The 25,579-nt window shown below is 46.5% G+C and overlaps 1 long non-coding RNA gene across 1 annotated transcript; it reads left to right on the plus strand.

The window, feature by feature from the left end:
• The first annotated feature begins 11,193 nt into the window (after nucleotides 1-11,193).
• LOC138771501 (uncharacterized) lies at nucleotides 11,194-25,342 on the plus strand. Its single transcript, XR_011359633.1, has 3 exons — nucleotides 11,194-11,312; nucleotides 25,206-25,227; nucleotides 25,323-25,342. It is a non-coding gene; the product is annotated as an uncharacterized lncRNA (long non-coding RNA).
• The last annotated feature ends 237 nt before the right edge of the window (nucleotides 25,343-25,579 follow it).

The raw sequence follows: 25,579 nt of genomic DNA on the forward strand, positions 1-25,579 counted from the left end.
AAAAAAAACAACGCATTTTGTTTATTCGGGGGGTATTTGTTTTTATGCCATTCACCCTGACTTGTTATATATATTTCTCAAGTCTTTACGATTACAATGATATGTAACATGTATAACTTTTATATTATGCGATGGCTTGTAAAAAATTCAAACCATTGTTAACAAATATATGTTCCTTAAAATCGCTCTATTCCCAGGCGTCGGCTGCGTTCACACTACGTATATTTCAGTCAGTATATGTATATTTCAGTCAGTATATTTCAGTCAGTATTGCAACCAAAACCAGGAGTGGATTAAAAACACAGAAAGGATCTGTTCACACAATGTTGAAATTGAGTGGATGGCTGCCATTTAATGGCAAATATTTGCTGTTATTTTAGAACAATGGCTGTTAGGGCGGGTTCACACTACTTAATTCTTGCGGACAATGTCCGCGGAATTCCGTCAGCTGTCCGCCCGCACATCTGGGCGCCTTTCTGCCGACCCCATAGACACCATTCTATGGGCCGGCGTATTCTGCTATATGCTGAAAGAAGTGACATGTCACTTCTTTTAGCGGATCACGGAATACGCCGGTCCATAGAATGGTGTCTATGGAGCCGGCGGAAAAGCGCGTGCCCGTGCGGGCGGACAGCTGACGAAATTCCGTGGACATTGTCCGCGAGAATTCCGTAGTGTGATCCCGCCCTAATATTGAAATAATGGCAGTTATTTACTGTTATATGGCGGCCATCCACTCAATTTCACCATTGTGTGAACAGATCCTTTCTGTGTTTTTAATCCACTCCTGGTTTTAGTTGTAATACTGACTGAAATATACTGACTGAAATATACGTAGTGTGAACGCAGCCTTATAGCGCTTTTATCCTTTGGTCTATGGGGCTGTGTGAGGTGTCATTTTTTGTGCCATCTTATGTTCATTATGTTTTTTGTGCCATCTTATGATTGCACATATACAACTTTTTGATTTCTTTTTGTTACAATTTTTCTGGTTTGGTTGCGGATCAGGAATATGATAAATTAATAGTTCGGCCGATTACGCACGCGGCGATAACAAACAAGTTTTTTTTTACACTTATACTAGAAGCCCCCCTGGGGTTAGGGTTACTTCTAGTATAAGTACACTGATCTCTCATTGAGATCTACACTGTATAGTTATACAGCATAGATCAATAAGATAGGCACTGGACTGCTTTCGGCTGCTGCAGCCGGAAGCAATCGAGTGCCGAGCCGGGATCAGCGTCATTACGTCTCAAACACCCGGCAGGTACACCCCACTAGACAACAGGGATCGGCTGCAACTAGTAATCAGATGCAGCTGTCAACTTTGCAGCGGGCATAGCGATCGGAGCGTGCCCGCTAATAGCCGTGGTCCTGAGCTACAGGCGGCACCCGGGACCGCGGCGGTTCAGAGCGAGGTCGCCGTGCGGCCCCGCTGTGAACTCCCTTAACGACCACAAGGCTTAAATATATGCCCTGTGTCGTTAAGGGGTTAATACACAGAACGATAATTGTTAGTTACAATCGTTAATATGATCGTTATTGCGATCGTAACTATGATCGTTTATTCTGTCTGATCCCAGAAAAACTATGAACAATGTGCAATTACACTGAACGATTAGTGAAAAAATGCGGAACTTGAGCGAACGAATGTGGAATTACAGCGAACGATTAGAGAACAATTAACGATAATTTTAGGTTCAGATCTAAATCAATGATCAACGACATACGAACGATTTTTCGATTGTTGCCTGCAATTACACAGAACGATTATTGTTTAAATTCGAACGATTTAACGATTTTTCGCACGATAATCGTCCCGTGTAATAGGGCTAAGGGCCCTTTTACACAGAAAGATTATCTGACAGATTATCTGCCAAAGATTTGAAGCCAAAACCAGGAACAGACTATTACCAGAGATCAGGTCATACAGGAAAGCCTGAGAATTCTCCTCTTTTCAAATCCAGTCTTGGCTTTAGCTTCAAATCTTTGACAGATAATCTGTCAGATAATCTTTCTGTGTAAAAGGGCCCTTTGAGGCTGAAAGCGGCCACAGCTGCTGACCCACATTCACCCATAACAGAGACTTGTATGCTCCAAGCAGAAGAGAGAACTTACATGTCATCTGTATTGTCAAATGGGGCTAAACTGCAATACTAGGCTCAGCCTACGAACAAAGGTGTATTATATTCCAGAGCTGCACTCACTATTCTGCTGGTGGGGTCACTGTGTACAGTACATACGTTACATTACTGATCCTGAGTAACATCCTGTATTAGGCTATGTTCACACAACGTATGTTTCTGTAAAAGTACGGCAGTTGATGAAATCGGCAACAACGGCCATACTTTGTACGGAAACATACGTTGCCTTTTCTTCTATGGGATCTCGGCTGGAGCATATACACATAGTATACGATCCGGCTGAGAATCCTCGCGGCGCTGCAAAGGACTGACAGGTCAGTTTTCTGTGGCCACTATTCAGTGAGTAGCAGCCGTAGGAAACCATATCAGTTCACACAATGAAGTGACGGCCCTGGCCGCAAGCTTCATTATGTGCTGTGGGGAGTTCTGATGCAGGCGCGCATGGATGTGCCCGCATCAGAATGCTGCAGCCCCAAAGATCTTTTCAGAGACACTGAACGGCCGGTCTGTTCCAGGGTATGAACATGGCTTTATACTGCAGAGTTGCACTCACTATTTTGCTGGTGAGGTAACTGTGTACTTACATTACTTATCCTGTACTGATCCCGAGTTATATCCTGTATTATACCCCAGAGCTGCACTCACTATTCTGCTGATGGGGTCACTGTGTATATAACACACAAAAACACAGAAAAATGCAACAGCTCACCGCAATACCAAGATACAGACCCACTACAGACAATGAAATAGTTAAAAGCAGCCCCCCCAAACTGCCAAAAAAAACTTCCACAAAAATAATCAGGCTCTTGGTTACCACTTGAAAGTGGTGTAAACTACCCCACCACGTTACGGTGGCCTCATACCGGGGCAGTCCTACATTGTGTACATACATTACATAACTGATCCTATACTCATCTTGAGTTGCATCCTGTATCATACCCCAGAGCTGCACTCCCTATTCTGCTGGTGGGGTCACTGTGTACATAAATTACATTACTGATCCTGAGTTACATCCTGTATTATAAAAATTATTCCTGCTGGCTATGGTGGAAAGGAGTCAGATCACACATGAGATGTATGGGGCCCTGCAGACCAGTCATACCCCAGTAGTCCCTGTCCACCCCAGTAGTGCCTGTAATGGAGAACTGAACATGGAGCAATAGAAGAAGGTGACTGGTCTGATGGGTCAGGTTCTACATTATGTGGACAGCCGGGTGTGTGCTCATCCCTTTCCTGGGGTATAGATGGCACCAGGATTCACTATGGGAAGAGGATAAAGCCTTTTAGGACCAGGGAGCGACCTGATATTTCCTGGCAGAAGGTATGCTGAGCCTTGTAGTACCTCCCGATAAGCCTGTAGTTATAAATCTCTGCTACTCTGCTTCTCTATAGGGATTCAGCACTTGGAGCTGTCCGGAGAGCTGGTGCTGAAATCAGGTCTTACTCACCTTTCAGGACTCTGCCGGATCACTGTCCTCCAGCCACCAAAACTATCGCTCTCTGTTCACATTTGTGCATTTTATTATATTAAAATTTAAAAATATTACCAAAAATGCAACATTTGATCACAGTTACATCCTGTATTATACTCCAGAGCTGCACTCACTATTGTCTCATATGACTGTATCTATGTGAATCGACCCCAACAGTAAGATTGTAGGTTTGTGAGCTCAGTGTATACAAATGTATGATCACTATTAATATCAGTCATGATGTGTCTTCAGTTAGTGCCCCCTAGTGGTGGGCGCAGATGATAAGAATTTTATTGTTGAAAAAAATTTAGAGCTGTAAGCCAAATAAAGGAAGATATGAGAAGTTATGTGAATAGTAGGAGACTGCTCTGGATGTCTCATCTGTATTAACATTAAGAAATAAGTCAGAGGGGGATGATCCTGTCCCAGTGTAGAGGGCTGCAATCACATCAACCTGTCCTAGTAGGGACCACATTGTGTTCCCTTAGACACCCCCTTTAATATCAGAAGACTCGTCCTTGAATGTTGTTGCTAAGACAAGGTCACAGCATAGCTTTCTATGTGATGTAATGCGGGGTCCCTCTCTGTGTATTATCAGTGTGATGAGGGTGCCCCTCTCTATGTAGTATTAGTGTGATGCGGGGTCCCTCTCTGTGTATTATCAGTGTGATGCGGGGTCCCTCTCTGTGTATTATCAGTGATATGCGGGGTCCCTCTCTATGTATTATCAGTGTGATACGGGGTCCCTCTCTGTGTAGTATCAGTGTGATGCGGGGTACCTCTCTGTATTATCGGTATGATGCAGGGTCCCTCTCTGTATTATCGGTATGATGCGGGGTCCCTCTCTGTGTAGTATCAGTGTGATGCGGGGTCCCTCTCTGTGTATTATCAATATGATGCGGGGTCCCTCTCTGTGTATTATCAGTGTGATGCGGGGTCCCTCTCTGTGTAGTATCAGTGTGATGCGGGGTCCCTCTCTGTGTAGTATTAGTGTGGTGCGGGGTCCCTCTATGTGTATTATCAGTGTGATGCGGGGTCCCTCTCTGTGTATTATCAGTGTGATGTGGGGTCCCTCTCTGTGTAGTATTAGTGTGATGCGGGGTCCCTCTCTGTGTATTATCAGTGTGATGCGGGGTCCCTCTCTGTGTATTATAAGTGTGATGCGATGTCCCTCTCTGTGTATTATCAGTGTGATATGGGGTCCCTCTATGTGTAGTATCAGTGTGATGCGGGGTCCCTCTCTGTGTATTATCAGTGTGATGCGGGGTCCCTCTCTGTGTATTATCAGTGTGATGTGGGGTCCCTCTCTGTGTAGTATTAGTGTGATGCGGGGTCCCTCTCTGTGTATTATCAGTGTGATGCGGGGGCCCTCTCTGTGTAGTATCAGTGTGAGGCGGGGTCCCTCTCTGTGTATTATCAGTGTGATGCGGGGTCCCTCTCTGTGTATTATCAGTGTGATGCGGGGTCCCTCTCTGTGTATTATCAGTGTGATGCGGGGTCCCTCTCTGTGTATTATCAGTGATATGCGGGGTCCCTCTCTATGTATTATCAGTGTGATACAGGGTCCCTCTATGTGTAGTATCAGTGTGATGCGGGGTCCCTCTCTGTGTATTATCAGTGTGATGCGGGGTCCCTCTCTGTGTATTATCAGTGTGATGCGGGGGCCCTCTCTGTGTATTATCAGTGTGATGCGGGGTCCCTCTCTGTGTATTATCAGTGTGATGCGGGGTCCCTCTTTGTGTATTATCAGTGTGATGCGGGGTCCCTCTCTGTGTATTATCAGTGTGATGCGGGGGCCCTCTCTGTGTATTATCAGTGTGATGTGGGGTCCCTCTCTGTGTATTATCAGTGTGATGCGGGGTCCCTCTCTGTGTAGTATCAGTGTGAGGCGGGGTCCCTCTCTGTGTATTATCAGTGTGATGCGGGGTCCCTCTCTGTGTAGTATCAGTGTGATGCGGGGTCCCTCTCTGTGTAGTATCAATGTGATGCAGGGTCCCTCTCTGTGTAGTACCAGTGTGATGCGGGGTCCCTCTCTGTGTATTATCAGTGTGATGCGGGGTCCCTCTCTGTGTAGTATCAGTGTGAGGCGGGGTCCCTCTCTGTGTATTATCAGTGTGAGGCAGGGTCCCTCTCTTTGTATTATCAGTGTGATGCGGGGTCCCTCTCTGTGTAGTATCAGTGTGATGCGGGGTCCCTCTCTGTGTATTATCAATGTGATGCGGGGTCCCTCTCTGTGTATTATCAGTGTGATGCGGGGTCCCTCTCTGTGTAGTATCAGTGTGAGGCGGGGTCCCTCTCTGTGTATTATCAGTGTGATGCGGGGTCCCTCTCTGTGTATTATCAGTGTGAGGCAGGATCCTCTCTTTGTATTATCAGTGTGATGCGGGGTCCCTCTCTGTGTAGTATCAGTGTGATGCGGGGTCCCTCTCTGTGTATTATCACCGCTCTGTGTATTATCAGTGTTATATAGGGCATACTTCTCTGTGCATTATTGTGGTCTCCCACCAAGATGGTTCTTTTTTTCTACACCTGTCCAAAACGTTCTGTCGTCAGCTTAACCCCTTAAGTACTGGGCCTGATATGGCCTTAAGCGATGTCACGGAACGGCTGGTCTAATACGTTGTGTGAACATAGCCTAAGACGTTTCGAGCAATTAGTGATAAAGATCAAAATTGGGGTCACAGATTAAAATATTTTCAATTGAAATATGCCGACAAAACTGAAGATAAAAGACTATTTGAGGTTGCACAGAGTGACGGTATTATTAAAGTCCAAACAATACAAGGGGGAGACGGATTATATATGTTACATCTCTTCTGGGCATGTGCCCAACTGAGAAAATATTGGGAAGAAATTGTGTCTATTCTGGTGGGAGAAAAGGTATTGCAGGGAGCTCTCACCTTTAAGAGGGCAATATTAGGGAAAGAAATGGTCCAGGGGGGGAGTAGTACACTGGGTGGGCCTGGGTGAACATTGTAAGAGTGGTTTATAATTATCTGAAGGGGTCTATGTAATTGTTGGAGCTGTGCTATGTAGCCCTCTAGTTCGGCCTAGGTGATTGTTGGAGCTGTGCTCTGTGATCATCTGGTTGGGCCTGGGGTCAGCCAATACAACCATCTAGGTGGGCCTAGGTGAGCATTACAAGTATATAGGTGGGCCCTCATGGCAGGCAGAATTGTGTGGCACAATCTCTAAAGGTTTAAGAGAATACTGGAACATCAGTAAAGAACCATGTAAGCAGATCCCGCTGAATACTTGTATTGAATACTTAAGACGTTGGAGAAAAACTGAAATACAGCTACAGACTGTATAGTTTGAGATGACGCTAACACTTAAGGAGAATCCTTAAAGGGGTTATCCAGTTCTACAAAAAACATGGCCACTTTTCCCCCTCTCTTGTCTCCAGTTCAGGTGTGGTTTGCAATTAAAAATTGGAATAGACAAAAGTAAAAAAGAATTTAGGCAGAAGGAAAGAGATGCAGAGGGTCAGGTATTAAAGAAGGAAGAAGAGTACCCCCAAGTGATAAGATTTACTCAATGAGACCCCCAAGGACTAATATCCCACTGCAGCCATAGGCTCTGTCAGCAGTTCCTTTCCACATCAGATCCCTCAATAACAATGTGACTGACCTGTATGTCCCAGTTATTATGCTTCCTTCTCAAATATTAGTGTCCCCTGTAGCCATTAGTAATGCCCCTTCCCCAGTAATATAGAGCCCTGTAGCCATTAGTAATGCCCCTTCCCCAGTAATAGTGCCCCTTTAGCCATTAGTAATGCCCCTTCCCCAGTAATATGGAGCCCTGTAGCCATTAGTAATGCCCCTTCCCCAGTAATAGTGCCCCCTGTAGCCATTAGTAATGGCCCTTCCCCAGTAATAGTGTCCCCTGTAGCCATTAGTAATGACCCTTCCCCAGTAATAGTGCCCCCTGTAGCCATTAGTAATGCCCCTTCCCCAGTAATATGGAGCCCTGTAGCCATTAGTAATGCCCCTTCCCCAGTAATAGTGCCCCCTGTAGCCATTAGTAATGGCCCTTCCCCAGTAATAGTGCCCCTGTAGCCATTAGTAATGCCCCTTCCCCAGTAATAGTGTCCCCTGTAGCCATTAGTAATGGCCCTTCCCCAGTAATAGTGTCCCCTGTAGCCATTAGTAGTGGCCCTTCCCCAGTAATAGTGCCCCCTGTAGCCATTAGTAATGCCCCTTCCTCAGTAATAGTGCCCCTGTAGCCATTAGTAATGCCCCTTCCCCAGTAATATGGAGCCCTGTAGCTATTAGTAATGCCCCTTCCCCAGTAATAGTGCCCCCTGTAGCCATTAGTAATGGCCCTTCCCCAGTAATAGTGTCCCCTGTAGCCATTAGTAATGCCCCTCCCCCAGTAATATGGAGCCCTGTAGCCAGATATAATGTCCCTATTCCCAGTAATAGTGTCACCAGTAGTCAGCAATAATGACCCTGTAACAAGTAATAAAACTCTCTTGCAGCCAGTAACAATGCTCCATAACCCATAATGATGACCACATTCCCCTATAATAACATCCCCTTTTGCCAATAATAAAATAATAAGGCCCCTGTAGCTAGATATGCCGCCTGCAGCCAGATTCAGTGGTCCCTGTAGACAGATAGGTCCCCTATAGCCAGTGGTAATGCTTCAGTAGCTAGATACAATGCTCCCTACAGCCAGATACAACACCCCATATAACTAGATATGCCTCCTATGACCAGATGCAATGTCCCCTGTAGTCAGATACAGTATGCCCTTTAAAACCAGATACAATGCCCCCTGTAGCCAGCTATGCCCCATATAACCCAAAACAATGCCATGCACAAAGAAAGAAAGTTACACTTACTTTCCACCAACCCAACACTGTGCCTCCTGCAGCCAGATACAATACCTCTATAACCAGATACAATACCCCTATAACCAGATACAATGCCCCTATAACCAGATACAACGCCCCTATAACCCGATACAATGCCCCTATAACCAGACACAATGCCCCTATAACCAGATACAATACCCCTATAACCAGATACAATGCCCCTATAACCAGATACAACGCCCCTATAACCCGATACAACGCCCCTATAACCAGACACAATACCCCTATAACCAGATACAATACCCCTATGACCAGATACAATGCCCCTATAACCAGATACAACGCCCCTATAACCCGATACAACGCCCCTATAACCAGACACAATACCCCTATAACCAGATACAATGCCCCTATAACCAGATACAACGCCCCTATAACCCGATACAATGCCCCTATAACCAGATACAATGCCCCTATAACCAGACACAATACCCCTATAACCAGATACAATGCCCCTATAACCAGATACAATACCCCTATAACCAGATACAATGCCCCTATAACCAGAGACAATGCCCCTATAACCAGATACAATACCCCTATGACCAGATACAATGCCCTTATAACCCGTTACAATGCCCCTATAACCCGATACAATACCCCTATAACCAGATACAATGCTCCTATAACCAGATACAATACCCCTATAACCAGATACAATGCCCCTATAACCCGATACAATATCCCTATAACCAGATATAATACGCCTTGTTACTAGGTATACTACCTGGATCAAATTCCATGTCTGCTATAGCCAGATACAGTGTGCCCCTATAACCAATTAGAATGACCCTTACAGCTAGATATGCCCCCGTAACAAAACACAATTAGGGAGATTTATCAAAAATTTAAGCCATTTTTTTGAAGTGCAAAAGTCACAAAATTTTGCACAACCGCATAGTTGCGACTTTTCCTCGACATACACCAATCATGCCTACTTCGGCTTACGCTGAAAGTAGACATGATGTACAACTAACTAAAATAGTCACACATGGGTCGCAGACTGACTCCATACTAGAGGTGGTGTATTTCACCACCTATAATGTGGAGCCGGCATGCTCCGTGGGTCAGGTGCAGCTAAAATAAATGGCCCTTTCCACACTGGTATTACTAGGCTGCTGCTGCTTGTTTTTTAACCCAGCTGGTTATTGAAAGGGAGGGGATCCAATGCATTTTTAATTATTTATATATTTTAAAAAAACACATAGGATCCCCCCCACTTTCCATAACTAGCCACGTTAAAAAAACCAAGCAGCAGCAGCCTAGTAGCACCAGGGTGGGAAGGGCCATTTATTTTGGCCCTCCCCAGCCTAATATTACCAGCCTGCTGCCGCCCAGTTCAAGAGCGCCAATTTTGACGCTCCGGGACCACTGGCACCCAGCTCTTCCCAGTACCCCTGGTGGCATTGGGTACTGGGGTAATAATGGCGGGGTTAGTGTTAGCCATTTTATACCGGCTAGCACTAGGCCCAGACTTAATAATGGATTCCGTCTATCAGACAGCTTCCACTACTAAGTCTGTAAAGTAATGAAAGAAAACACAACACACTTACAAAAATATTTTAATCAAATAAAAACACCCCCACACCCCTCGTAGACCATTTTATTGAACAGTAAAGTCCGCTGGTCATCAAAGTAGTCCAAACGAATCCGACGTAATCCTCTGCATGCCGGTATCTGAACTAGAAAGGGAGAAGATAATGCTCATTACCTAGGAGGCAAACCAGGGCCAATGAGACTATTTAGAGACAATTCTGAGACCATTTAGAGACAATTCTTAACCAAACAAATTTGCACCACAGAAAATAGACCATGCTTATCCCTGATAGTAAATTGCACTTTAAATAGAACAGTCTATTCTTGCCAAAGCAGAAATAGACCACATCTAGAAAAATCCCCTGTTGATAAATTTCCCCCAATGTCTACTTTAACCATATCCATTATGGCCCCTATACCCAGATACAGTGGCCCCTGAAGCCAGAAACAATGCCCTATGTAGCTAGAGAGGCTCTCTGTAGCCATATACAATAACATTAGTAGTTAGATAGGCCCCCTGTAACCAGATGCAATGCCCCATATTGTCACAGGCTGAAGTGTATTGAGTGTAGGGGACTGGACTTCTCTATACACATATGTGTTATAATGGCCGCCTATGGCAAACTGTGCACAATAGTCAAGATGAACATAAACACTAAACCCCAAAAGAGACCTGAACCCTGCACAGGCAGAGCAGGCGGGAAAGTAGTGGCAGATATGTAATAATAATCACTTATTACCCTTATATAAAACTATTAATAAAATAGTAATTATATGGGAAAAACTATTCTTATAGGAAGGGACTGGAACCTTTTATCAAATAAATGTTTTTGTTTTTTTGAGCAACATTAATCAAATATCAGTATAAATCATAATAAAATACTACAGCCGAGCGCATAGACCAAGATTTTATTCACACTAATTCCTGCCAATGGCCGACTGTTCATTGTTTGGTTAGTACAAGTGTTTGTTTCAAGATGTTTAAATAAAGATTATTGAAAATCATGATGTAATTTGTTTACAAACCGGACCCTTCAGAGCTTTATTAGGAGTTGGACTGTAAGTACACACATCCATTGGCTCTTGGTATTTTTTTGTTATTTTCTATTTTTAATCAGTTTTCTCCATGTAATCTTTAAATCTCTTACACACATAGGCGATTTGTGCAAGATTGGTGACAGAAGGAGTTTTGGAGACATGGAGGAAGAGCTGACCATCATCTACAGCGAGGAGGACCAGTTCGTGGAGGATACGGACTTTCCCGTTGTCTACGAGGAACATGTGAGTGAGAATTCCCCATCCAGTATAGCAGGGTATAGCAGATAGGGTTGTATAAAGATGGGGTTGTGTACATAGTGGGATGTCCTGTCCAGGAGTATCTGTACCTGTAGATACTCCTCCCTGATCACATGACCACATAGGTGCCCCCCCCCCCCCATAGGAGACAGTGGTGATGGGAGGAGATGTGTAGAATGGGGAGCTATAAATACCTTACACCCTGTTACTTATTCCCCATGTTCAGCCATTTTCAACTGCCATTTTGCCATGTTCCATGCAGGGGGCGGGGCTTAGTTGGCCATGATAACTGCTGGGTGGTGGCTGTGGTCTATGGCCGGGCTCATGCACTGTGTGTGTTATGTGATCTCCAGCACCTCTGCGGACATAGGAAGAAATATACTCCTATAAGGTAGAGAGGGAAATCCCATAGCACACATACATGGGCCTGGCCTAAGACTTTATCCAGATGTGCAGTAATATGTGACAATGCTATCACTGGATCAGGATCTACTGTGTGATCTGTCAGGTTGAATAAAAATAATTATAATATATATGGTACAGTATGGGATTTGTAGTTCTGCAACCTGAAGCTCTCCTGGTTGCATAACTACAATCCCCATCCTCATGTTGTGGTGATGGGAGTTGTAGTTATTCAACCAGGAAAGCTCCAGGTTGCAGAACTATAACTCCCATGATCATGGTGTGGTGACAACACTTTATGGGAGAAAAACAAACAAAAAGAAAAAGTCTGAAGGGAAAATGCTCAGCACATCCGAAGATCATATACAAGATATTCTTTATTAAACATAGGTAAAAGCTGCTCCTGTGTTATTTTGTTGTGCAACTTGCTATATGTACTGGCGCACTGGAGTGTTGTTGTGTTTCCCTGCTGCTTCTCTAAATAAAGAATTTAATAGCTGGAGAGTCACAGAGGGGGTGGCAGGGAAGCCTGCAGTGATATCCCCCTCCCCCATTACACAGCCACTGAGATGCTGACATACAAGAGGGGTGCCGCTGGACATTGTCCCTCTACGGGCTCTACAGGAAGACAGGGAAGCCTGGAGTGTAATCCCTCATCATACAGCACCACTGACAGCGTTGCTCGGTTTTGTCAAGGGGGAGGTGCCTTAAGGATGAACGGGGCCACCGCTGCTCTTGCACAATGTCCTGGGGATGGCCTATGGGGGGGACACAACGACTGCTGTACATTCTCCGGGCTATACGGGCAGATGGGGAAGCCTGTAGTGGAATCCTCCTACCACCCCTCGCACAGCAGCACCTCCTCCGCATTGTAATGGGGGGGAGGATTCCACAACAGGCTTCCCTGTCTGCTTGTAGAGCCGGGACGTTGTCGAGCACAGCTATGGACCCCCGCAGTGCACAGCAGCCCGGCCATCCTCCATAGCGGCCGACAGACACAAGGCTGTGAGCGGTGAGGAACTGTGCCAGGTCACTCTCCGTTTGTGAGACAGCATGGAGCTCCGGATTTGCCGCAAATGGAGGAGAGCACTGGAGGAGAGCGCGCTGTAACAAATCCGGCATGGTACAACTATTTATTGATATGTAATTACAAAATCACCATGTCAGCAGGGTTCTGTGTATTGTCTGCTGGATACCTTCTAAGAAAACATTTACATTTTTGCATGATGACTGGTGTACTCCTTTAAATAAAAATAAATAAATTACTATATATATATATATATTGTAGGGATCTTCCCGGGGGATGGTGTGTTTGGACACAGTTCACAGCAGACTTGGACTTGTAAAATAACAGCTTGGCGTTTATTTTCAGCATAAACAGTCCGTAACAGAAATATAGCAACACTGTGCTTTAAGAACAAAACAAAAGGTCTTGCCCGTCTGGGCGCTAACTAACAAAAGCAGGTTACCTCTCTGACACTTCAGTCGGCAGTATTGCAGGGTGTGAACAGGCCCCAGCAGCGGCTGTCTTCCCAGCTCTCACCAAACAGCATGCAGGCTGTTCACTCCTGGCTGAGAGAGAGAGACCTGTACACTGAGCACACCTTTTGCCTTCTCAGGCTGATTGGGATCAGAGCTCACCTGATCCCAAAACCCACACTGGATCGAGGGGGAGGGAATGGCAAGTCCCACTACCAAAACCTACCTGCCATTCCATGTAAGTCCAGGCCCGGCAATAATAAATAATAGCTCAGCAGCATAACACTGCTGAGCACAGATGCCTCCTGGACTCACCATCTCACACTATGTATCAACCTGGGTGAGATGTACATCCCCTCGAGCACTTTTCCCGTGACATGTCCACATATCCCCCCCCTCTTCTTCAGACCGGAGGGCTGAGCATTTTGTCCCCACAGACAGTGTACCCTAGATAGGGCGTCAGCATTTGCCTGTAATTTCCCTGGCCGGTGTTCCACCATGAAATTAAAGTTTTGGAGGGAAAGAAACCACCTAGTCACCCTTGCATTTTTCTCCTTGTTTAATTTCATCCATGTTAGGGGGGCATGGTCTGTCACTAACTTAAACCTCCTGCCTAGTAAGTAGTACTTCAGGGATTCTAGGGCCCACTTCACTGCCAGACATTCTCGCTCAACTATGGCGTAGTTTTTCTCGGCCGGGGATAGTTTCCTGCTTAAGTACATCACCGGGTGCTCCTCGCCATTCACGACCTGTGAGAGGACGGCACCTAACCCTGTGTTAGAGGCATCTGTCTGTACTAGAAACTCTCGCCTAAAGTCAGGGGTAACTAGCACAGGCTGTTGGCACAAGGCAGACTTAAGGCTTTTAAAAGCTTTCTCAGCCTCTGGAGTCCATGTCACCATTGCGGACTTCGCACCCTTTGTCAGGTCAGTTAGTGGGGCTGCAACTGAAGCAAAATTCGGCACAAACCTCCGGTAATAGCCGGTAATACCCAGGAAAGCTCTGACCTGTTTCTTTGTGAGGGGTTGAGGCCAATTCTGTATTGCCTCAATTTTATTTAGTTGTGGTTTCACTAACCCCCTCCCAATAATGTAGCCCAAGTATTTGGCCTCCTCTAAGGCTAGTGCACACTTCTCTGCATTGATGGTTAACCCCGCATCACTTATGGCATCTAACACCGCCTGGACCTTACAGAGGTGACTTTCCCAATCCGGACTAAAAATGACCACATCATCGAGGTAGGCAGCGGAGTAATCACGATGTGGTCGCAGAATCAAGTCCATCAACCTCTGAAAAGTGGCAGGGGCTCCATGTAACCCGAATGGCATCACTACGTATTGGAAGAGCCCATCAGGGGTGGAGAATGCAGTCTTCTCTCTAGCCTTAGGAGTGAGTGGGATCTGCCAGTAGCCCTTAGTGAGATCGAGGGTAGTTATGTACCTGGCATTACCCATCCTTTCTATCAACTCATCTACCCTGGGCATGGGGTAGGCATCGAACTTGGAGATCTCATTTAACTTCCTAAAGTCATTACAGAACCTCCAAGTTCCATTGGGCTTTGGGATTAACACAATCGGGCTGGACCACTCGCTCTGGGACACCTCAATGACTCCTAGGTCAAGCATACGTTTTACCTCGGATGATACCGCCTCCCTCCGTGCTTCTGGTATCCTATAGGGCTTCAGGTTTACTCTGCTTCTAGGCTCAGTTTCAATATGATGACTAATGAGATGCGTACGCCCTGGTAGGTCAGAAAACTTGTCTTTATTTCTCTGCAGGAACTCCTTAGCTTCCTGCTTCTGGGATACTGATAGGGTGTCACCAATCCTGACCGGAGGGATTGGTGGTGACAGATGACCAACAGGCTTTGTCGCCACCAAGGATTCCCTGTCTTTCCAGGGCTTGATCAAGTTTATGTGATAAACTTGGAAAGGCTTCCTTCTACCTGGTTGGTGTACCTTGTAGTTGACCTCACTGATCTTCTCTACAATTTCATAGGGACCCTGCCACTTGGCTAAGAATTTGCTTTCTACCGTGGGAACAAGTATGAGTACCCGGTCACCTGGGCTAAAGGTCCTGATTCTTGCAGAACGATTGTAAATTCTGCTTTGGCCCTCTTGCGCCCTCTGGAGGTGTTCCCTTACTAGGGGCATTACAGTGGCTATACGGTCCTGCATTTGTGCTACATGCTCTATAACACTCTTGTATGGGGTGGACTCACTTTCCCATGTCTCTTTCGCTATATCCAATAAACCCCTAGGGTGACGACCATAGACTAATTCGAAGGGAGAGAACCCTGTGGACGCTTGGGGTACTTCCCTAATAGAAAACATCAGGTAAGGTAGTAAGTGATCCCAATCACGACCATCCTTTTCCACCACTTTTTTTAACATATGTTTCAGGGTTTTATTAAACCTCTCCACTAACCCGTCTGTCTGTGGGTGATATACAGAGGTACGTAGGTGTGAGATTTTAAACAGTTTGCATAGCTCTTTCATTACCTTTGACACAAATGGGGTACCTTGGTCAGTCAAGATTTCCTTGGGGATCCCCACCCTGGAAAACATATAAAACAATTCCCGTGCAATTGTTTTAGAGGTAGTGTTTCTTAGGGGTACAGCCTCAGGATAGCGGGTCGCGTAGTCCAACACCACTAGAATGTACTGGTGTCCCCTAGCCGACTTTACAATGGGACCCACCAAGTCCATTGCGATCCGGTCAAAAGGTACCTCTATGATGGGGAGTGGGACCAAAGGACTGCGAAAATGCGACACTGGAGCGCTAAGCTGACATGTGGGGCACGACTCACAGTATTTTTTTATGTCAGCATAAATTGCAGGCCAATAAAACCTCTGGAGGACTCTCTCCTGTGTTTTATCTGTCCCCAAGTGGCCCCCAAGGACATGATTATGGGCCATGTCGAGTACCTGACGCCGGTACGACTTAGGCACCAGAAGCTGTTCCACCACCTCCTCATTAATCTTAGTGACTCTATAGAAGAGATCATTAGTCATAGAAAAATGTGGAAATCTTTTCTCAGCTTCTGGTTCCTGAGGTACCCCATTCATAACAGTGACCTGCTCTCTCGCATTTTTGAGAGTGGGGTCCTGTAATTGTGCAGTACCAAAATTATCCCTAGACACCTCTAAGTCTGGAACATTTTGCGCAGTGGGAGGAGCCTCTTCCTCACCAGCCAGGACCTGCAAAGGAAAAGCATCATTTTCATCCTGTACATTTTTATCATTTACCGTGGGTAATGCAATAGACTTAGGGGTCTCCTCACTCCTTTCAGGGGATTGTTGTTTTCCCCATAGAGCCCAGAATAAAGGAAAATCACGCCCCAATATCACATTATGCATAAGATTTTTAACCACACCCACTTCATATTGTACAGCGCCTAGTTCAGTCCCGACATTAGCCCGTACTATAGGGTAAACCTTTGTATCACCATGTATGCATACCACACTCATATGTCTTGCTGGCACAAAGTCCCCAGTCACCAGGCTGGCATGCACCAGGGTGACAAGGCTTCCTGAGTCCAGCAACGCCTTAACAGGAAAGTCATTTACAGTAATGTTGCAGACTTGTGGTTCAGTCTCTAGTCCAGTGACTGCAACAAAAGACGGCTCCGCAAATAGCGACTGACGCCGGCTAGCGTCACACTCCATGGGCTCAGTGGTAAGAGGGCAATGGGCAGACATATGTCCTGTCTCATGGCATCTCCAGCACTGGATAGGGCCTGGTCTCCTTGGCAGGGAGTCCTTTTTAGGGCCACTTAGCCACCGGGGACCACCACCAGTCTTTTGCCCCTGAGACGCCTCCTGAGCGCTCTTCCCTCTATCAGCACCCCTCCACACTCCCCCAATAGATGGAAGTCTCTTACCAGCTGACGGCACAGGTCTGGCACTCCGGGGAGGTGACGGTGCTGCAGGAACATCACGGAGGTAGTCCTCGGTCGCCTGGAACCTCTCCACAAGGCTGACAAGTTCGTCGGCACTCTTAGGGTCGCCTTGTCCCACCAAGCGTTGCAGATCAGCAGGAAGTGCGCGGAGGTAGCGATCCATCACGACCCTCTCTAGGATCTGTGCAGGAGTAGAGGTGTCTGGCTCCAACCACTTTCTTGCCAAATGAATCAGGTCGTACATCTGGGACCTCGCTGACTTGTCCAGACTGTAGCTCCAGTTGCGGACTCTCCGGGCACGGACAGCAGCAGTAACTCCTAGTCGGGCGAGTATCTCTGCTCTTAGCCGAGGATAGTCCTTGACCTCTTGCTCACTGAGGTCATAGTAGGCCTTTTGAGGTTCGCCTGTTAAATAGGGAGCAATGACCTCTGCCCGCATCCTCCACCAATTGTAGGGATCTTCCCGGGGGATGGTGTGTTTGGACACAGTTCACAGCAGACTTGGACTTGTAAAATAACAGCTTGGCGTTTATTTTCAGCATAAACAGTCCGTAACAGAAATATAGCAACACTGTGCTTTAAGAACAAAACAAAAGGTCTTGCCCGTCTGGGCGCTAACTAACAAAAGCAGGTTACCTCTCTGACACTTCAGTCGGCAGTATTGCAGGGTGTGAACAGGCCCCAGCAGCGGCTGTCTTCCCAGCTCTCACCAAACAGCATGCAGGCTGTTCACTCCTGGCTGAGAGAGAGAGACCTGTACACTGAGCACACCTTTTGCCTTCTCAGGCTGATTGGGATCAGAGCTCACCTGATCCCAAAACCCACACTGGATCGAGGGGGAGGGAATGGCAAGTCCCACTACCAAAACCTACCTGCCATTCCATGTAAGTCCAGGCCCGGCAATAATAAATAATAGCTCAGCAGCATAACACTGCTGAGCACAGATGCCTCCTGGACTCACCATCTCACACTATGTATCAACCTGGGTGAGATGTACATCCCCTCGAGCACTTTTCCCGTGACATGTCCACAATATATATATATATATATATATATATATATATATATATATATATTAGAATGCACTCTGATTTATTATTAGGTGTAACATACATTTACTGGCAAATAGCTGCTATACTGTAGACCCCAAACTGTAAGAGCAACGCCTGCCTCAATGTCAAGCGGCGTTGACATGTCAATTCTTGGAGCGGAGGAGAGAGGAAGCGTGTGAGCCCTCTCATAGAGTCTCTGTTTAACACTGAGGCTTCTGTCACAGATCTTTGCTGCCCCGGTCTTGCAGGCCAGATGTGGCTCTTTTGATGGCCGCATCTGGCTCGCAGCTCGCTGCGACTGCCACTCCGCCTTACCTACTGCCTGCCCGGACGTGCTCCTCCAATCCAATTAGCACAGAGGGGGCATGGGGCTGCTGCGGCAGGCCGTGGCGCATGTGTTGATTGGATGCGTGCACCACGGCCCGCCACAGCTGCCCCACGCTCCCGCTCTGAGCTGATTGGATTGGAGGAGCACGTCCGGGCGACACGTCAAGCTGCCGCTACTACACATCTCGCAAGTGGAGGTTAGGAGGCGCAGGGGAGAAGCATGGGGGAGGCACATATGGCTGAGATGCGAGTGGACCACCCGCCACCATGCTCTCAAAAGGAGGCTGCCTGCTGCCAGACACTTTTGGATTGGGCAGCGCTGCGGCTGCAGCTCCTCCCCCAGCAGCCCGCCGTCTCCTGTGATCTTCCAGCAACGGCAGCATGGTAAAGAGACGCTGCATGCTCCGGAGACCGCGCGCTGCCGGGAGAGAAGCTGCTGGGAACGGGTGACAGGTGAGGTTTTGTTTTTGTTTTTTTTTTCTGGTGGGGAAGTGCGGGTGCCAGGCTGGTGTCAATAGAAGGGCACTGTACAGAGGGGAGGGTCTGGATTGGACTGGAGTGACTATATGAGGCACTATTGGGGCATATTGGCTACTATATGGGGGTATTAGATACTATATGGGGCACAATTGGGGGGTATTGGCTACTAAATGGGGCACTATTGGTGGGTACTGGATACTATATGGGCATTATGGAGGTATTGGCTACTATATGGGAGTATTGTCTACTATATGGGGCACTATTGGGGGATATTGGATACTATATGGGGCACTATTGGGGGTATTGGATACTATATGGGGAACTAGATACTATACCGGGCGCTATGGGTGGATTAGATACTATACCAGGCACTATGGGGTATTGGCTACTAAATGGGGCACTGTGGGGGATTGGCTACTATATGGGGCACTGTGGGGGGATTGGCTACTATATGGGGCACTAATGGGGGTATTGGATACTATATGGGCACTATGGGGGTATTGGATACTATATGGGCCACTATTGGGGGGGATTAGATACTTTACCAGGCACTATGGGGGGATTGGCTACTATATGGGGCACTGTGGGGTGATTGGCTACCATATGGGGCACTGTGGGGGGATTGGCTACTATATGGGGCACTGTGGGGGGATTGGCTACTAAATGGGGCACTGTGGAGGGATTGGCTACTATATGGGGCACTGTGGGGGGATTGGCTACAATATGGGGCATTGTGGGGGGATTGGCTACTATATGGGGTACTGTGGGGGCATTAGCTACCATAAGGGGCACTATGTGTGTGTGTGTGGGTCAAATGGCATAGTGTGTATGTGTGGGAGGGGGTCAGGTGTGGTAGTGTGTTAGTGGAGGGGGTCAGGGGGGGTAGTGTGTGTGGGGATGGTGGTCGGGTTAATTGCGGGTTAACAGCAGAGGGGGCATTATTACTATATGGAGGGTACAGCAGGGGGCATTATTACTATATGGGGACACAGCAGGGGGCATTATTACTATATGGGGACACAGCAGGGGGCATTATTACTATCTGCTTATGATGGCACTCAGAGGGCCCATGCACGTATGTTTTAGGACCCTAGCAATGCCCCTGTACTAAACTATATGACAATCTTACCATATGTATACTGCTTGTAGATCAATGGTAGTCTGCTCATCCCGAAGGTGCAGGGTAGGAGGATAGACATAGTAGGGAGCACCTATGTCCCTAATAGGCCCTATGTCAGGTGCACCAAACTACCCCTGCTTGCTAAGGGACTTGTCGGGGTGTAAGCACCCTAATAAAAGCGACCCCTGCCCCGTCCAATTCCTCTCCAATGCCCTATGCTCACCCTATCATTTACTCCCAACTGGTTCCATCCACCAGGAATAGTCGGGGGAGATTGTTACGGCAGCTTGTAGCCAGCGGCAAAACAAAGACAGTTGTAAAAAAAATACACACAAAAAATGGCCCAAAAAGGCCAGTCACATGCCCTGCATATGGCTCCACCCACATTAGGACATTTTTGCCCTGACAGGTCCCTGAGCGAGCAGGGGTAGTTTGGTGCACCTGACATGGGGCCTATTAGGTACAAAGCTGCTCCATACTATCTCCATCCTCCTACCCTGCACATTCAGGATGAGCAGACCACCATTCATCTACAAGCAGTATACATATGGGGACTGGTCTATACCATGCAGCAATACTGGAGTTTTTGTTTTTTGGATACTTTGGGGAAATCCAGCCTAAATGTAGCACATCCTGCTTTGTCTTTAAGGGAACATTCACATGTACTGTGTTTGCTGCAGATTTTATACTGTGAATTTTATGTTGCAGATTTCTGCTGTGTACAGCCGCACAAACAATTGACTTGTCCATTATTTACGGCCGCTGGTGCAGGAACAACGGCCGTTGTTCGGACTGTGCACACATTGTAATGTATGGCCATTCTGACGGCTGTACATTGAACAGATGTCTATGGTTAATTGGATTACAGGCACACCCAAATCTGCCCGCAATCCAAATAGAAATAAAACAGTGGCCGTTGTTTGACACTGCCAACAACGACCGATGTTTTAATAATAATAATAATAATAATAATAATAATAATAATAATTTTTGTTTAATAATAATTTTTGTTTATATAGCGCCAACAGATTCCGCAGCACTTTACAATTCTGGGGTACATACATAGACAAAAAATCGACATTACAGAGAGATACATATAATTATCCATACATGAGGAGTGAGGTCCCTGCTCGCATGCATGAGCTTACACACTATCAGGAGGGGGTGCGAGACAGAATGGCAGAGGGGCAAAATGCATCATTGTTCTTATGGTCCGGCCATCATTATAAATAAGGCAGTGCAGGTAAGGGTGGGTGAACCTGTCACCAGCCAATGCATGCATGCACAGGTCTAAGTGCTTAAATGCTTGGTGTGTGTGTATGTATATATGTATGTATGTATGTGTGCGTGGTGGTAGGTGTGTGTGTGTGTGGGGGGGGGGGGGGGGGGGGGGGGAGGTTGAGGGTAGCAGTCAAAATTAGGGAACCTGGTAAGCCTGCTTGAACAGATGAGTTTTGAGGGCACGTTTGAAGCTTTGGGTATTGGAGGTGAGTCTGACAGTCTTGGGTAATGCATTCCATAGAACTGGTGCAGCTCGGGTGAAGTCCTGGAGACGGAAGTGAGAGGTGCGGATTAAGGTGGATGTTAGTCTTAAGTCATTAGAGGAGCGTAAGGCACGGGTAGGGCAGTAGACAGAGATGAGGGAGGAGATATAGGGAGGTGCAGCACTGTGGAGAGCCTTGTGGGTGAGCAGGAGGACTTTGTATTGTATCCTGTGTTTAACAGGGAGCCAATGTAGTGACAGGGGGGAGGCATTGGTATAGCGGCTGGACATGGGGATAAGCCTGGCCGCTCTATTGAGAATGGACTGGAGAGAGGAGAGTTTAGAGGAAGGGAGGCCGATTAGTAAGGAATTGCAGTAGTCAAGGCGGGAATGGATCAGAGCGACAATAAGAGTTTTAGCAGATTCGACAGTAAGGAAGGGACGGATTTTAGAGAAGTTTTTTAGATGCAGATTACAGGAACATGAAAGAGATTTAATATGAGGAGTGAAGGACAGATCTGAGTCAAACATAACCCCAAGGCAGCGGGCTTGTTGTGTAGGGGTTATGGTTGCACCACAGACAGAGATGGAGATGTCAGGTGGAGGGTGTTTAGCAGAGGGAGGGAAGACAAGAAGCTCAGTCTTAGAAAGGTTTAGTTTTAGGAATAGGGAGGACATAGCGTTAGAGATGGCAGACAGACAGTTACTGGTGTTCTGTAGAAGTGCGGGGGTGATATCACGGGAGGAGGTATATAGCTGGGTATCATCAGCATAGAGATGGTACTGAAAACCAAACTTACTGATGATTTGTCCAATGGGTAAAGTGTAAAGTGAGAAAAGGAGAGGGCCCAGGACTGATTCCTGAGGAACCCTGACTGTAAGGGGGAGGGAAGATGAGGTGGAGCCAGAAAGCGATACGCTAAAGGAGCGGTCAGAGAGATAGGAGGAAAACCAGGAAAGAGCAGAGTCCTTTAGGCCAATAGAGCGGAGCGTGGAGAGGAGGAGCTGGTGGTCTACAGTGTCAAAAGCTGCAGATAGGTCCAGGAGAATGAGCAGGGAATGGTCACCTTTAGATTTGGCGGTGAGGAGATCATTAGAGACTTTAGTAAAAGCAGTTTCTATAGAGTGGTGAGGACGGAAACCAGACTGAAGGGGATCAAGGAGAGAGTTGTCAGAGAGGTAACGGGTTAGGCGCGAATAGACCAGACGTTCCAAGAGTTTAGAGATAAAAGGGAGATTAGAGACAGGTCGATAGTTGGCTGCACAGGAGGGGTCTAGGGAGGGTTTTTCAGTAATGGAGTGATGGTGGAGTGTTTGAAAGTCGAGGGGAAGATGCCAGAGGAGAGGGAGAGGTTGAAGACTTTAGTAAGGTAGGTAGTGACAACATGGGAGAGAGACTGGACAAGGTGTGAGGGAATAGGGTCACTAGGGCAGGTGGTGGGGCGAGAGGAGGCTAGGAGTCTGGAGACTTCCTCCTCTGTCACTGGCTCAAAGGCTGAGAGGGATGAGGAGGAACAGTGAGAAGGAATAGGATTAATATTACCTGGGAATTGGGAGATGATCTCCTGGCGGATTGTGTTTATTTTACCCTTGAAGTAGTTGGCTAAGCCTTCAGCACTGAGGTTAGTGATGGGTGTCTGAACTTTGGGTTTAAGGAGAGAGTTGAGGGTATCAAAGAGGCGTTTTGGGTTATGGGAAAGAGAAGAGATCAGAGTGGTAAAGTAGGATTGCTTAGCAGAGTGAAGAGCTGAGTAGTAGCTTCTAAGCATAGACTTATAATGTAGAAGGTTGGCTGTTGTCTTGGATTTCCTCCACAGATGTTCAGCACACCTAGAACACCGTCTAAGAAAACGAGTTCTGCATGTGTTCCAGGGTTGTGGCCGTCTGTGTCGGGCTGTTTGGGGTATAGGGGGTGCAAGTTTGTCCAGAGTGGTTTTGAGGGTGTCGTGGTATTGTTTGGCAGCAAGATTAGGACAGGAGAGGGAAGAGGTGGGGGGCAATGATGACTGTACGGTATCTAGCAGTTGTTGGGTGTCTATAGCACGTAAGTTCCTATATGTGAGTGAGTGAGTGAGTGAGTGAGTGAGTGAGTGAGTGTTTTGACTATGTGAGAACGTTGCCTTACATCCATAAACAGCGCCACTACTGTCCCCGGTTTTTCTGTGGTATTGCAGCACATTTTCTAGTGAAGTAAATAAAACTGAGTTGTAATACCACATAACACCTGAGGATCAGCATGGCGCCGTTCTTGAAATAAATCAGAAATAAATAAATACATTTATAATTCAGGATAACTCACATAACCCCCTAGATCTAAGATAAAAGCTTACACTGATTTGTTAGTTTATTGTCCGCATTTTTCAAACATAAGTGACAATTATAATTGTAAATTATACCACAAATAGGGTGTGCAGTATATAGGAGAGTTTTCTATGCAACAGTGTGACACAATATGACAGTATATTACCCCAATGTGTACTGGATGGGATTCTAATAAAATTATCCACAGACACTGATTACTCATCTACCTTCATTATATTCATCTGCGGCGCTGGTTTGGGGAATTTGTATTTTTTATTGATATTCCGTCACCATTTTGATGGCCGCCATATTGGATCAAGGGCAAATTTTCCAATGGGAAGGTGGTCATGTAGCATATTAAAAAAAAAAAAAAGAATTTTCTCAGAAATGGATTGCCTCAATCAGGTTTGCAATATCTCTCTTGTTCAGATATCTCATTTTCCCGTTTGTAATTGTATTTTTCAATAAAGGAAATAAAAAACAATTGGCCAAGAGAAAGATGGCAAAGGTATAAGTAGAAGTATGAGTGTAAAAAACTAGAAATACCTTGCGTTGAAAAGATACTTCACACCTGTTCACAAACATAAGTGTGCCGGTTCACAAACAGACACCCAGCTAGAAAAGAGTGGGGTCCTCCTAGCCAGAGCTCCGATTCTGCAGATTATTGCTCCTTGTAATAAAGACAACGATCGACTGATTGGTTATTTTTGGTCCTGACCTACAAACATTGGCCGCCGACTGCGCATCACTACGTGTAATAACGATGCACGGCCAATGGCTGATGACTGTATAAAGAAAATAATAAAGTATATACATACCTCTGCCCGCTCCCCGATGCTTCTGCCCGCTCCCCGATATTTTCCTGGCTTCTGCCCGCTGTCCGCAGCTGCCGGTGCAACTTCACAGACCGTCTCTAGATTTCCACCGGCGGCTAAGGACAGCGGGCAGAAGCAATGAAGATACTGGGGAGCAGTATGCAGTATGGATCCCGCTGTCTGCCCTCTCTGTGGAAAAGGTAGAGACAGCCCCAGGACCACATGGAAAAACATAGATATCATCCACATGGTCCTCGGGCTGCCCCCCACCTTCTCCACAGAGTGGACTGACAGCGGGATTACAAATCTGACCATTCTGCTTCATAGCCCACTAAATCAGCCCCCCGTGTGTTTTTGGAAGAAATGACTGTGTGTGTAATCCTGGATGAGCACTGTAATAGTGCCCCCACCTACACCCTATCCCATCCAAGCACATAGGTCAGATGGACACAGAAGGAGGTCTCATGCTCAGCAATATACCAATGTCCTCTGCTTACTCTCTCTATTTCCTATTTCAGGCTGGACTGGATGACGGCGAGGGTGAGTTTTGTCTATAATATCTCTATGTATCTATGTATCTCTACAATGTATAAAGCAGTTCTCTAAACTAATGGTTTTCTATTTTTTTTCTTTAGATGAAGAATCGGATTTCGGGTGAGTAAATCTAAACTGAAGATGTAAAACTTGTGTGACCCTATAATTCCTCCCCTATAGACCCCGATCATCACTGATGTCTCTAATGTGATACTGGTTTTCACTATCTTCTCTATTCTATCACTAACAGGAGCGACATCGAGGACATTGAGGAGGATTCAGACGATTGGGAGTAAGTATCTCATAGTATCGTCTTAAACAACAAGCCTATAAAAATAACAGGTGTTAGGAGCTTTTT

The sequence above is a fragment of the Dendropsophus ebraccatus genome, chromosome 13, assembly GCF_027789765.1.
Source record: "Dendropsophus ebraccatus isolate aDenEbr1 chromosome 13, aDenEbr1.pat, whole genome shotgun sequence".
NCBI classification, from domain to species: domain Eukaryota; kingdom Metazoa; phylum Chordata; class Amphibia; order Anura; family Hylidae; genus Dendropsophus; species Dendropsophus ebraccatus.